The 13603-nt window shown below is 48.7% G+C and overlaps 1 protein-coding gene across 1 annotated transcript in view; it reads left to right on the top strand.

Moving 5' to 3' along the window:
- The first annotated feature begins 199 nt into the window (after positions 1-199).
- CDHR2 (cadherin related family member 2) overlaps positions 200-13603 on the top strand; it is a 53110-nt gene continuing 39706 nt past the window's right edge. The window contains exons 1-2 of the mRNA XM_047778057.1: positions 200-262; positions 6630-6749. The gene's annotated coding sequence lies outside the window, so the exon portion shown is untranslated. The remainder of the gene's footprint in view (positions 263-6629; positions 6750-13603) is intronic.

Raw genomic sequence — 13603 nt, 5'->3', positions numbered from 1 at the left:
CCAGGGCCTGACAGACCAGCTTCCACGGATGTGTGACTAAATAGGAAAGATAATAATGACTCCGTGGCCGTTTAAAGAACCTTCGCTTCGCGGACAGTTTTTTCTGCCCCCCCAAGCCTCGGAATTTTGTGGGTTAGTCAGGTATTGATATACAAAGAGCAAAGACTGGGGCCCGCAGAGCTTGGTTTCTCACTATGGATCATTCTCTGAGCTTCAGTTTCCTCGGTCTGTGAAATGAAAGCGATAATACCGCCTTCCAGAGGTAGGGAGACTCTAGTGACAAAAGAATGCCTATATCCATCTCTAGAGCCTGGACCACAGCCGATACTTGTTCAGGCCAGGCATCCGCAGTCCCAGAGGGGATCCCAGCAGCCTGCATCCGTGGGTATAATTAGCCCGAGAGGACTACGACTCCCAGCGCGCCCCACTCCCGCAGGGTCTTGCCGGGAGTTGTAGTCTCTGCATGTCTTGCCTCTCAGAGGCTGGCGCCAGGAGGCCCCCGTTTCTCAACCTAGAACTTGGCTCTTCTGAGGAGGGCTGTTTTAGGCCCGCTGCCTCGAAGCCGACTTATTTTTTAAAGTTTACATTTGTTGAGCTCTTCCCATGTGCTAAGCAATGTTCTAAGTGCTTAACATAAATTAACTTAGTTGTTACCTTAATGTCCAGCAACCCAGTGAAGAAATGTTTTTATTGTCCCTCGTTTGTAGATTTGAACCCTGAAGCATAGCGAGCTGAAAAGATTTTGCTATGAAGTGACAGGGCCCAGATTTCTTCTCAGGTCCGATATCCAGAGCCTGCTTTCTGCCTCACTCTGGCTCATCCTTTAAAGAAATGGTTTTGTTTTGTTTTGTTTTCTCTTCCTTTTTAAAATAGGAACTACATTAAAGCCTAATTCAGGATGTACTTTGTAACTGTACAGTAAAATGCAAAAGTCTCATGCGTATAGCTTAGTGCAGTCTTCATAAATGTATACCTCTGTATTAACTAAAATCCAGTCAAGATCTAGAATATTTTCAGTCACTCCAGAAAGTTCCTTCTTGGCCCCTCCAAATCAGCTTCCTCCGGATGTTAACTGTTGATCTGGTTCCTATCACTGTAGATTTGTTTTCTGTGCTTAGAACTTCGTGTCAATGGAATGGCTGGCTGTATAAATTCTGTCTTCTTTCCTTCTGCATCAAGTTTTTGAGATCCAATCTGTCGTATTTGTCTGTCCTCCCCACCCCCAACTTTATTGCAATCTAATTGACATATAACATTATGTAAGTTTAAGGTATACAGTATTGTTCAATACATGTATGTATTGTAAAATGTTTCCCAAAATAAGATTAGTTAACATCCTTCACCTACACAGTTACCAGTTTGTTGTTGTTGTTGCCATGAGAACATTAAAGCTCCACTCTCACAGCAACTTTCAAGCATAAGATAGATACAATATTAACTCTAGTTGCCTTGCTGTTCATTAGATCACCAGAACTTACTCATCTTATAATTGGAAGTCAGTATTTTTTTTTTTTTTTTTTGGTTGTAGCTATGGCATTGTGGAAGTTCTTAGGCCAAGGACTGAACCTGTGCCACAGTAGTGACAATACCAGATCCTTAACCACTAGGCTATCAGGGAACTCCAGAAGTTTTTTTTTGTTTTTTTTTTTAATTTTATTGGAGTATAGTTGATTTACAAAGTTGTGCTAGTTGTGCTAGTTTCAGGTGTATAGCAAAGTAAAACAATTATATGTATATCCATTCTTTTTCAGATTCTTTCCCCATATAGGTTATTGTACAGTATTGAGTAGGTTACTCTATGCTATTGTAGTACATCCTTTTTACCCATCTATTTAATTTAATTAATTTATTTACTTAGGGCCACACTTGTGGCATATGGAAGTTCCCAAGCTAGGGGTCCAATCAGAGCTGCAGCTGCTGGCCTACACAACAGCTCACAGCAACACCAGATCCTTAATCCACTGAGCAACCCAGGGGTTGAACCTGCATCCTAATGGAGTTAATCAGATTTGTTAATCCCTGAGCCAGGACGGGAACTCCCTAAATTCTTTTTTTTAAACCCATCTATTTTATATATAGTAGTGTGCATATGTCAGTCGCAGCTCCCTAATTTATCCCTCTCCCTACCATGTTTCCCCTTCAATAACCATAAATTTTGGTTTCAAAATCTTTGAGTCTATTTCTGTTTTGTAAGTTGATTTGTATCCTCTTTTTTGATTCCACAGATAAGTGGTATCATATGAGGTTTGTCTTTCATTGTCAGACTTACTTCACTTAGTTTGATAATCTCTAGGGACATCCGTGTTGCTGCAAACGACTATTTCTTTCTTTTTTCATGGCTGAGTAGTATTCCATTGTATATATGTACCTCATCTTCTTTATCCAGTCCTCTGTGATGGACATTTAGGTTGCTTCCATGTCTTGGCTATTGCAAATAGTGCTGCAATGAACACTGGGGTGCAAGTATCATTTTAAATTATGGTTTTCTCCAGAAACATGCCCAGGGGTGGGATTGCTGGACCATATGGTAGTTCTATATTTATTTAGTTTTTTAAGGAACCTCTATACTGTTATCCATAGTGGTTGCACCAGCTTATATTCCCTTTTCTTCACACCCTCTCAGCATTTATTGTGTGTAGACTTTTGATGATGGACATTCTGACTGGTGTGAGGTGATACCTCATTGTAGTTTTGATTTGCATTCCTCTAATAATTAGTGATGTTGAACATATTTCTATATACCTTTTGGCCATCTGTCTGTCTTCTTTGGAGAAATGTCTGTTTAGACCTTCTGACCATTTAAAAAGTTTTTTTTGTGTGTAAATCTGTATGAGATGCATGTACATTTTGGAGATTAATCCCTTGTCAGTCACCTCATTTACAAAGATTTTCTCCCATTCTGTAGGTTGTTTTTTGTTTTGCTGATGGTTTCTTTTGTTGTGCAAAAGCTTTGAAGTTTAAGTAGGTCCCATTTATTTTTGTTTTTATTTTCATTACTTTAGGAGGTGGGTCAAAAAAATATTGCTGTGGTTTATGTCAAAGAGTGTTTGCCAGGAAGTTTGTATCTTTTGACTAACACCTGCCGGTTTCCCCCACCCCCCAGCTCCTGGCAACCACCCTTCTACAGTCTGTTTCTATGTGTATTCAACTTTTCTTGTTTTGTTTTGTTTCAAAGCCTTGATTTTATTTTTATATGTCACTTAGAAACTTAACAAAAATGACTATACCTTTGAACATTAAACCAGATTTCTATAGATTGAGACAGCATAACAACTGCAGATAACTTAAGAATGAACACAGAATCAAAGAATAAACCACAGTAATTGCACTAAACATTACACACATTATTGTGTAATTTTAGAACTTATTTGCACAGTTAACACTGCCTAATACTTTATAAAATATATGCCTAGAACTAGGTTTCCTGGAAGTCACTGAGAAGCAAACAACTTAGTAACTATTCAGATTCTGTAGCAGTTCAAATGGAGGGTGTTGCCCACTTTATTATAGTGCTGTGATCAAATTTAAAGTGCCATGTCAGTGTCATATATGCATTCAACTTAAAAAAAAAAATTCTGCATATAAGTGAGACCATGCAGTATTTGTCTTTTTCACTTAGCATGGTGTCTTCCAGGCCTATCCATGGGGTCACAAATAGGGAGATTTCTTTATTATTATTATTATTATTTTTATTTTTAGTGACTGCATAATGTTCCATTGTATGTATACTCACCACAACCACTGTTTCTTTATCCATTCATCCATTGCTATATGCTTAGGTTGTTTCCAGGTCTTGACTGTTGTGAATAATACTGCAGTGAACACGAGCAGGTCTTTTTTTTTTTTTCTTTTTAACCTGCTGGCTAGTTAGTATTTCATTGTATGAATTTACAGTAATTTTTGAAACCCAATCCTTTGAACCCATGACCCCTGAGTTCTAACCACCTTGGTCTTTCAGTTCCCCCAAGGGCCGGGTTCTTTCCACAGTGGGGCTTTGTCTATTTATTTTTTTTCTTTTCTGAAGCCGCACCTTCAGCATATGGAGGTTCCCAGGCTAGGGGTCTATCAGAGCTGTAGCCGCTGGCCTACACCACAGCCACAGAAACGCTGGATCCGAGCCACGTCTGCGAACTACACCACAGCTCATGGCAACACTGGATCCTTAACCCACTGAGTGAGGCAAGGGATCGAACCCACATCCTCATGGTTCCTAGTCGGATACGTTAACCACTGAGCCACAATGGGAACTCCCATACGGCGGGGCTTTGGACACACCTTCCCTCTGTCTGGGCCTCCCTTTCCTTTCCCTTGGCCTGGCCTACTGCTCTGTTCTCAGCCCTGGGGGGTAAGGATGCTCATCCCTACCATGCCAGTGCCCACTGCCAATCCCATTGCCTGGACAAAGTGAACATTCAGCCCCTGTCCGTTGAATAGACACAGAAGTGGCAGGCAGCCCCAAGAGGGCTGTGTGACACCAGGTCACATTCCTAGAGGGCTCAGAGGCCTGATCCATCTCAGAAAGCAGCCACATGTTATTTTACTTCCCCCTATTTTCCTATTTATTTTTTTTTCCGGCCACTCTGAAGCATATGGAGTTCCTGGGCCAAGGGTCAGATCCGAACTGACACTGCAGCTGAGGCAATGCTGGATCCTCTAACCCAACCAAGTCTGGCTGGTGATCGAACCTGCATTCTGGTGCTGCAGAGACACCATGGATCCCATTGTGCCACAGTGGGAACTCCTCCCCCTATTTTCCTGATGTGGAAACTGAGGCTCAGAAGTGGAGAGTGGCTTGCCCTAGGGCCAAGGGATAAAGCTGGAGTGTGAACCCAGGTCCGCCTGGGCCTCAGTGCCTACACAGGCTGGTGGTGGTGGGGAGTGATGGGAAGAGCCAGAAGGAAGGCTCTGGGAGATTGTCCAGAGCAGAGAGGGGAAGCACGGCCTGGTGCTCCTGGGGGGGTGGCTCTCAGCTCAATAAAACAAGTACAGTTGGAGCTATGGAGTGGAGGTCATGGGAGGAGGTGAGCTCCCCATCACTGCAGGCCTTGGCAGAACAGCCCCTTGGAAGGGGTCCTTCTTTGGAGGGAATGTGTGCCCTGGGATGGGGCTCAGAGGTCCGGGGGGAGGCAAGGAGTTGGTCTCATGGGTTCTTTCTGGGATGGGAGGCTGTGAGTCTCTGACACCAAGGGATTATTCTTGGGCTGGTCCCTCAGCTGTAAGACAGAGCGAAGAAGGAAACTTGTGTTCTGCATGGCTGTGTGCACCACGATGGGATGACTGGCCAGTTGAGGAGGGACTGGACACATTCATTGCAAAGAGCCACACTCAGCCCAGGCTGTGCACGGGGGCGTGGGGGTGGAGGCTTCGTCTTGCAGATGAAGGGGCGGCTCAGAGATGAGTGACTTGCTGGACATCACACAGCTTGTCAAAGGCAAGCAAGGACTTGATTTCAACTTGATCATTTCTGAGCACACAGTGAGTGCGCACAGTAGGATGCCAGTAAAGACAAGCAATAAGAAGTTTTTCCGATTGAAACTTTTAAAAACCACATACCTGGAGTTCCCATCGTGGCACACTGGTAACGAACCTGACTAGTATCCATGAGGATGTGGATTTGATCCCTGGCCTTGCTCCATGGGTTAAGGGCCTGATGTTGCTGTGAGCTGTGGTGTAGGTCGCAGACGTGGCTTGGATCTGGCATTGCTGTGGTGTACGCCAGCAGCTACAGCTCCGATTCGACCCCTAGCCTGGGAACCTCCATATGCCATGGGCATGGCCCTAGAAACAAAAAAAAAAAAACAACCCCACACACCTGAGACAGTGGTTATGAAGGAATCATGATGTGTGTCGGAATTGCTACCTCCTGTGCACACATCTCTCACACTTTATCGAGTTACCTGATTAATCTTTAAGACAAACCTGTGGGTTGGATTCTGCTGTTGTGCCCATTTTACAGATGAGGACACAGAGGATCAGGGAGATAAACTCCCTTGCCCAAGGTCCCCAGCTGGTAAGTGGTGGAAAGATTAGGACCCAGATCAGCCGTGTCCACATTCTGGCCTCTTAGCCCTGCTTTGTCCATGGCTGCCCACCACTCCCTGAAGCTGGCTCTGGGCCTGATTCAGACCTGGATCATCACAGCCTAGAGCTCAGTGAGTTTCTTAGGTCACCTTGCGGCAGGCTCAGAGGTACCCCTTGACATGGGAAAGGCACCATCTGGCCACACCTGACTCATCCACATGCTGTCCAAAGGTCAAGGGAGGTCAGGACACACCCTTTGGGGGCCAGAGCAGTGACTCAGAGCTGTTGGCCCCAGCGGTCAGAGCAGGGAGGAAGAGCTGGGGCTTAGGTTGGGGTCTGTCCTGCCTGGTTCTGGGCAGAGAGACCAGGCTAGCTGCCTTGGTCTGGGTTGGTTCTGGAGCCTGGAGCCTTGGGCAGACTTGCTACTCTTCCCACCAGTTAGGCTACCAGCAATCCCACCACACCACTACAGAACTAACAATCTGCGAGACTTTTCTCTGGTTGGGTACCATGCTCATGACTTTTAAGTGCATGACTTCATTTCACCCTCACCACCACCTTCCTTCTTTTCTTTTCCTTTTTTTTTTTTTTTTGGCCATGGTGTGCAGTGACTTGATGTAGGATTTCAGCTGCCAGACCAGAGACCGAACCTAAGCTGCAGCTGTGAAAGCATCGAATTCTAACCATTAGACCCCAGGAAACTCGCCTCACCATCACCACCTTCAGAGGTAGGTTTCATATGTTACCCATAATTTACAGATGAGGAAATAGAGAGGTTCTGTAACTTGCCCTACTACAAATGAACTCAGCCTTTGACCCTGAACCTGATCTCTTAACAACTACATTATAATCGTTATGATACACGCTGTCCAACCTCCTGCAGCATCCTTTCCTTGGAGACACACAAGGGGAAACAACTTTTATGTATTAGGAATTTTGCCATAGCTCCAAGATTCTGGCTCTCACTGTGTCTCTCTCTCTTTTTCTCTCTCTGTATGTATGTATGTATGTTTGTTGGATGGATCCTGGAAACTTAATGGATCCCAGATCCTATTTCCTTTTTTGCCCTGCCTGCTGGGAAGCTCAGAACTCCATTCATGGCCCACCTTTGACACTAATTGGGAACTTCAAGGCTCATAAATATTTTGTGGACTCTATTCAGGCCTAAATTCTCATTTTTCTCATTTGTTTTCCTTTCATCCAGGTTTCTTTATCTTTTTAAGCTTGCAGTAGTACATATTTTTTCCAATTTTAAAAAATTGTGGTAAAATATTCATAACATAAAATTTCTCGTAACCATTTTCAGCTGTACAGTTCAGTGGTGTTAACTACATTCGTATTGTTGTGCAAACATCACTGCCATCCATCTCCAGAACTCATTTCACTTTGCAAAACTGAGACTCATTAAACAGCTTTCCACTCCTCCCTTCCTCAGCCTCTGGTATCTGTCATTCTCCTTTATGTCTGTGATTTTCGGCTACTCTAAGCAGTTTCCATAAGTGGAGTCAGTTTTCGTCTTTCTGTGACTGGCTTGTTTCACTTAGGATAATGTCCTCAAGGTTCATCCATATTGTAGCTTGTGGAAGAATTTTTGTTGTTTTGTTGTTGTTGTTGTTGTTAGGGCCGCACCTGCTGCATATGGAGGTTCCCAGGCTAGGGGTCACATCCAAGCTGTATCCGCTGGCCTACACCACAGCCACAGCAACACCAAATCTGAGCCATGTCTGCGACCTGCTCCACAGCTCATGGCGAGGGTGGATCCTTAACCCACTGAGTGAGGCCAGGGATCGAACCTGTGTCCTCATGGATGCAAGTCAGATATGTTTCTGCTGAGCCATGATGGGAACTACTCCTCCTTCCTTTTTAAGGCTAACTAGTAGTCTACTGTATGTATAAGCCACATTTTGCTTATCCATTCATCTGTCAGCAGACATTTGGGTCTCTTCCATGTTTTAGCTGTTGTTAATAATGTTGCTCTGTACATGGATGTACATACAGCATATATATATGTATACACACACATGCTATGCCTGCAGCGTATGGACATTCCTGGGCCAGGGAGTGAACCTGCACCACATCAGTGACCCAAGCTGCTGCAGTGACAATGCTGGATCATCAGCCTGCTAGAGAGAGCTAGCAGAGAGCTCCATGCAGCATGTATATTTTGATAATCTGTTTTAAATTGGGGGGGTTGGGAAACAAACATCCTATTAAAGTGCCTGGCATATAATAACTACCTGGTACATTTATCAATTGAGCCTAAGTCAAATGTGGCGCCTGCCCATGAGGAGAGGGCCACCCAGGATGACAACAAGGCAGTCAGCCTGTGTCCTGAGCAAGCTGCGGACTCACTGCCCTGGGTGCCCAGACAGTTGGTGGGTGGGGTCCATACTCTGTGCCAGGGTCCATGCCAGGAACAGTATCTCAATGATCTGGTTTTATCCTTACAAGGATCCTATGAAGTAAGTAATACTATTTTCTCCAAGTTATGAATACGAATATCTGATATCATGCTATGGGGAGAAGTGGAGATTCCAGGAGGCTTAATGGGGAGGTGGCCAAGCCAAGTTCAAACTCTGTCTTCTCTTACCTTAACTCTATCTGTGCCCCTTCCTTAGGCATCTGGATGGAGTGGTGTAGGGGTGGGAAAATTTCCTTCCTTGAGGGGCATTGTAGTCAGGACAGACTAATTCAACCAGACCTAGCAGAAAAAGGAATGTATTGATTCAATAACTGAAGAGTCTGATGGTGGATGGCTTCAGGCATGGCTACATCCAGGGGCTCACACAAAGTCATGAAGAATCCATGGTGTCTCCATTACTTAGCCCTGCTTTACTTGGTCTTAGATTATTTCTCAGTAGACTCTTCTGTCATGGGAGTAAGACAGACAGCTGTCGGCAGTCACTTTCTCACAGCTTGGACATCCTAGTAGAGAAGAATGAGGTTCTCACTCTCAACAGTTCCAACTCAATCCTTTATTTGGTTCCCATTGGTTCTAACTGGCGCAGCTTTGGTCACATGTTCAAGCTGGAACCAGCAGCTCTGGGGGAGGGGGGCAGTGCTGTGTAGGACTGTCCAGGCCTAATCGCATGCTCTCCGTGGGGTAAGGTGGGGGGAAGGTAAGGAAGTTCCCCAGAGGAAAATTTGGGGTGTTGTTAACAGGGAAGTGGGGAGAGCTGCTGAGCAGCTGGGTCAGGGGGTGGGCAGAGGGACGTGTGGAGGAAGCCCCACTGGGCGAGGAGAAATAGGGAGGGCTGAGGCAAGCAAGGACCCTTCCCTCATCTCAGGGCATTGGTGCTATGGTCAGTGTTGATTTCTGGCTTATGGCCACACCCTCTCTGAACCCTATGATCCCTCTTTGTAGCGTGGGCATGATCACAACAGTACCTGCCTTTCCTGGGTGATGTCAGGCATTAGAGAGACCACAGCTGAAAGCAAACAGTAGGTGCTCAATAAATGCTGGTTCCTTGGGAGCTCCTGTTGTGGCTCAATGGGTTAAAAACCTGACTAGTATCCATGAGGATTTTTTTTTTTTTTGTCTTTTTGCCATTTCTTGGGCCGCTCCTGCGGCATATGGAGGTTCCCAGGCTAGGGGTCGAATCGGAGCTGTAGCCGCTGGCCTACACCAGAGCCACAGCAACGCAGGATCCAAGCCAAGTCTGTGACCTACACCACAGCTCATGGCAACGCTGGAACCCTGACCCACTGAGCAAGGGCAGGGATCGAACCCGCAACCTCATGGTTCCTAGTCGGATTCGTTAACCACTGCGCCACGACGGGAACTCCCGAGGATGTGTTTTTGACCCCTGCCCTCCCTCGGTGGGTTAAGGATCTGGCGTTGCCGTGAGCTGCAGTGTAGGTCACAGATGTGGCTCAGATCTGGTGTTGCTGTGGCTGTGGTGGAGGCCGGCAGCCACAGCTCCAATTTGATTGACCCCTAGCCCAGGTACTTCCATATGGCATGAGCGGGGCCCTAAAAAGCTAAAAAAAAAAAAAAAAAGGCTGATTCCACTCCTCTCAGGAGGTACAAGGACATCCTCCCCCAGGATTTCCCTGGACCTGCCAGTGCATCTGCATCTCGTGATCTCTTTTTGCTGCTCCAGGCCTCACCCAGTGTCCATCTTGGGCTGGGTGTCTCCCTGTCTACCCTAGTGGGTCCCTGGTTGGGGAGGACCCAGCGCCCCATGGTCCAGATGCAGGCAGCATGGCCAACCTGGAGGTGGATGAGCCGGGGGGAGGGTAGAGACCCTCTGAGGGCTTTACTCCTCTGTGAAGACCTCATGTTTGAGGGTTACCCTATTTTTCTAGTTCCCTCCCCCACCTGTTTCCTTTTGTACCTGCCTCACAGGTCCTCTTCCACTGAGGACTCTTATAGCAGGGAGAGGATGGAGGGCCCATATGTTGCCCTCCTGGCCTCCTGCCCGCCGCAGGGCTGGGCCTGATTCCCACATCCCCAGGGCCCAGCTTGGCCAGGCCCTGATGCCTGTGGTCTAGGTCTCCAGACCTGGAAGCCTGGGGCTGTGGCGTTGGTCTGGCCCTCCTACCTGCTCCCCAGCTGTGTCCAGGGCCTCCTGAGGAGTTGTTCCCATCCTGGGAGGTGTGGTCTCTGTCACGGTTAATGATTGCTCAGGGGAGGCGGAGATGGTGCCAAAGTCTGCTGGCCGCACCACCGCCAGCCCAGACAGTGCCCACCTGTGCTGGCGGCGCCCATCCTCTGCCTCCGGGACCCCTTCTGGGGCGCAGGTAGGGATGGCACAGTTCTTCTGCAGCAGGGGCGGGGGTCTCTTGGCCAGAAATCGGGACCCAGTGGGGTCATTGGGGCCAAGGCGAGCTTCAGCAGGCGGAAGGGAGGGCCGTCCCTCGCCAGTTGGGTGGAAGCACTGGATGGAGGGAGCGAGCACTGGGGCTGGGCTGGGAGGACCTGGAGTGAGTCCCAGACTGGCCTAAAGGCCTCAGTTTCCTCTGTGGTGTGAGGCTAACGATACCCATTGCCAAGTTTCCTAAGGCTTCTCTTCTAAGGCTTTGGGCAGTTTGGACCCACCACGAATTCTTCCCAGAATAGCAGGGAGGCAGGTCCCCTGGAGAGATGAGCTTACCTGCCTTGGCTCCTTTCACAGGAAGCCTGAGGGGGTGACGACAGGTTGGCTGAGCCTGGGGGCCCCAGAGCTCAAGGAGAAAGGACTGTGCTCCAGTTCCAACTGCTTGGGTTCAGACCCCAGCTCTATCCTGGCTTTGGGTGGGCTCCATCACTCTTTCAGGCCTCAGTTTCCTCATCTGGAGAATGGGGATGATTGACAGGGCAGGAAAGACGCTGGAGCGCCCTGGAGCAGTTGGGCCTGTGGTCAGTGATGGAGTCCAGTGCCTCCTCGGGCAGCACTAGGAAATTTCCAGCTGGGACTCACCCCAGGCTAGCCCCCAGCTCTGGCACATTCTCTGGCTCCGACATGTCTCTGCCTTGGGGTACCAAGTGGAAAATCGGCTGAGAGCTGGGCCAGGCCTGGGCCTCTTCCTGAGGCAGATACTGCTGGGTTGGGGCACTAGATACAAAACAGAGGCCCGGGGAACACTGATAGAAACAGGTCATGACCAGTGTGTGACTCTTATCTGCACCCTGTTTCCCAGCCGGGAAACTGAGGCCCAGAGAAGGTAAGGGCTTGCCTGGGTGGCACAGCAAGTAAGTAAAATGCTGCAATTTGAACCCAGGACCATTTGATTCAGGATCTGCCTGCCAGGGAAGCAGCCTGGGGCTGGGGCTGGAGGGGCCCCTAGGCCCTGGTGGAGTCAAGTAGAACCCAGACCAGGGCTTGCCCAGGGGCTCTGGGCTTGGGAGCCAGTCTGGGTCTAACGCTCTGCCCTTTTCTCTGGGGCATCCCTTTCTGAGCCTCGGTTTCCTTACCTGGACTCTAGAATGATCATTCCTACAGCTGGGAAACAACTGTGAGAAGTAAACAAGAAAGCGGAAGTGAGAGTCTGGCCATTTGGAGATGGTGGTGATAGCTGGTGGCTGAGCCTGCCCGTGGGGTTCCTGTGGGTGAGAAGGGCTGCCTGGGCTGGCTTGAGGTCCCCATTCCTGGTCCCTCCATTCCTGGTCCCTCCAAATTCTAGAAAGTTTTGGAGCTGTGGGCTGTGGCTGCTGTAGGGGGTGGGGTACACCTCTTCCCAACTGTCAAGACTCCCAAGGGCCTGCGTGTCCCATGGGGTGGGGGCTGGAGCCCCTCTAATTCATCTCAGCATCCTTTTTGACCCTTCCCCAAGTACTTTTTGAGAGTAGGGAAAGGGAGGGAGCTTGGAGAGGGGGATTGGGGGAAAAGAAACTAATTTCTAGAATGTAGATAGATTGTCCCATTTTCAGAAGGCAAACTGAGAGGCAGTGAGGAAGAAGGAAGAGCTGCAGGATTCAGCCATGTGGTGACTGGGGGATGCTGGAGAAGGCCATGTCTCCTTCACTCCCAGGCCTCCCCAGTCCAGCCCATGGGCAACTCCAGGTTCACTTCCTGTTCACTGGTGCTTGCCCTGTCCCCTGCCCCTGCTGGGGTGCCGGGAGCTTAGGGGCTGGAGGAGGGGCCACCAACATGTGAACTTGGCTCCACACCTGACCTGGCCTTGGAGGGTAGAGAGAATTTGCACGTATACAGGAGACTGGGGAAGGTGCTCTGGGCAGAGGGGAGGGCATATGCAAATGTATGGAGGCAGGAAAACAGGGTGTGCCCTGAGGCCATGGGGGGAAGAAAGGCTTGGGTGGGAAGAGACCCAGCACCTGGGAGGCCCTGGCTGGCCAGGTGGAGGGATGGAATGTATGTTCCACAGCCAGCGGGAGCCATGGCAGAGGTTTGAGCCAGGGAGTGGCTGAGCCTGGTGACATGAGAGGGCTCCCTGGTGGGGCAGGTTCAGCCTGTGCCTTCGCCACCTATGTGAGCTCTGTGCGTTTTTCTCAGATGACGGAAGCCAGAGAATGACACTCTGGACTGTAGAACTTTGGCCTTATTATGATCAAATGAGTGTGTGTTTATAAAAGTCTCCATGACAAGGAGGCAAGATTGCATGAAACCCAGGCCGAGGGAAGAGCTCTTTACAGAGAGGTGGACGGGTGGCGTCCCGGCTCTGCCCCGTCTGGTGTGGGCTGTTGGGCAAGACCCTGAGCGTCCCTGGGACTCAAGTCTAAAGTGATTGACAGCTCTCTCTTCCTTCCCTGGGGGATGGTGAGGGCCTGAGGCAGGAGACAGACTGTTTGTGCCTTGTACAAAACATAAAAGTCATCATGCTGGAGATCCCACTGTGGCTCAGCAGCTTATGAAACCGAATAGTATCTGTAAGATGCGGGTTTGATCCCTGGCTCTGCTCAGTGGGTTAAGGCTCCAGTGTTACCATGAACTGTGGTGTAGGTCGCAGCCACGAGTCAGACCTGGCATTGCTGTGGCCATGGTGTAGGCCAGCAGCTGTAGCTCCTATTCAACCCCTAGCCTGGGAACTTCTGTATGCTGCAGGTGCAGCCCTATAAAAATGAAAAAAAAATAAGGTCATCATGCTGCCCTGAGTCAGGGTCAGCCACCCTCCTGAGGCCCCTGAGAATGGGAGGGGGGAG

The sequence above is a fragment of the Phacochoerus africanus genome, chromosome 4, assembly GCF_016906955.1.
Source record: "Phacochoerus africanus isolate WHEZ1 chromosome 4, ROS_Pafr_v1, whole genome shotgun sequence".
Lineage (NCBI taxonomy): Eukaryota > Metazoa > Chordata > Mammalia > Artiodactyla > Suidae > Phacochoerus > Phacochoerus africanus.
The sequence above is the reverse complement of the archived record's forward strand: the minus strand, read 5'-3'. Positions and strand labels throughout refer to the sequence as shown.